Here is a 677-nt window from a genome sequence, read left to right as displayed (position 1 = left end):
TAGCATCATTTGTGAAAACCGGTAGTGTCACAAAAGGGCAAAAGATTATGCTGCTTTTGACAACCTACAATTCATAATCTTCTAACGCGTCGATTTTCACACAGCACCATTGATTTCATTCTCAACAACAGCTCTGGACCTCTGGTGGCATGTGGCACTATCCTTGGTTACCTGTTTCAGTGGCTGTGTTTTCTATTAAGTTCATGTCTCTCTTACACATGAAACCAATTGAACCATGGACTAAGGCATGCCTTTTAACCTTTTCACAAAATTTTCAGGGTAAAACTTTGTATCGTGGTGAACATCAAAGAATTTGCTAAGGATCAAACTTACATAAAAGACTAGTTTGGAGCAGACAAGCATAGAATCGCACACCTAAAATGAATAGATGTATTCTATTACAACGTAAGCAAAATAATTTAAGGCAATGATGGGTTGAAAGTTGTCTCTAATGTTCGGTTATGTTGGATAAAACATTTTAATTAGTTTTTAACTTTTTTTTATTTATTGAAAAACTTATTTGATTGTTTAAGCAAATTTTCTTTTAATAACTTCTATTATTTTTTAAAACATCATTTGAAGTAATATTTTTTTAAATATTATTTTTTAATTTTTTATATTATCTTTATTTTTATCTTTGATATATTTATCAAATTTTTTGTTTATCCTTTTTAAAT

The sequence above is a fragment of the Glycine max genome, chromosome 16, assembly GCF_000004515.6.
Source record: "Glycine max cultivar Williams 82 chromosome 16, Glycine_max_v4.0, whole genome shotgun sequence".
In the NCBI taxonomy this organism is placed as follows: domain Eukaryota; kingdom Viridiplantae; phylum Streptophyta; class Magnoliopsida; order Fabales; family Fabaceae; genus Glycine; species Glycine max.
This window is presented reverse-complemented; position numbering follows the sequence as displayed.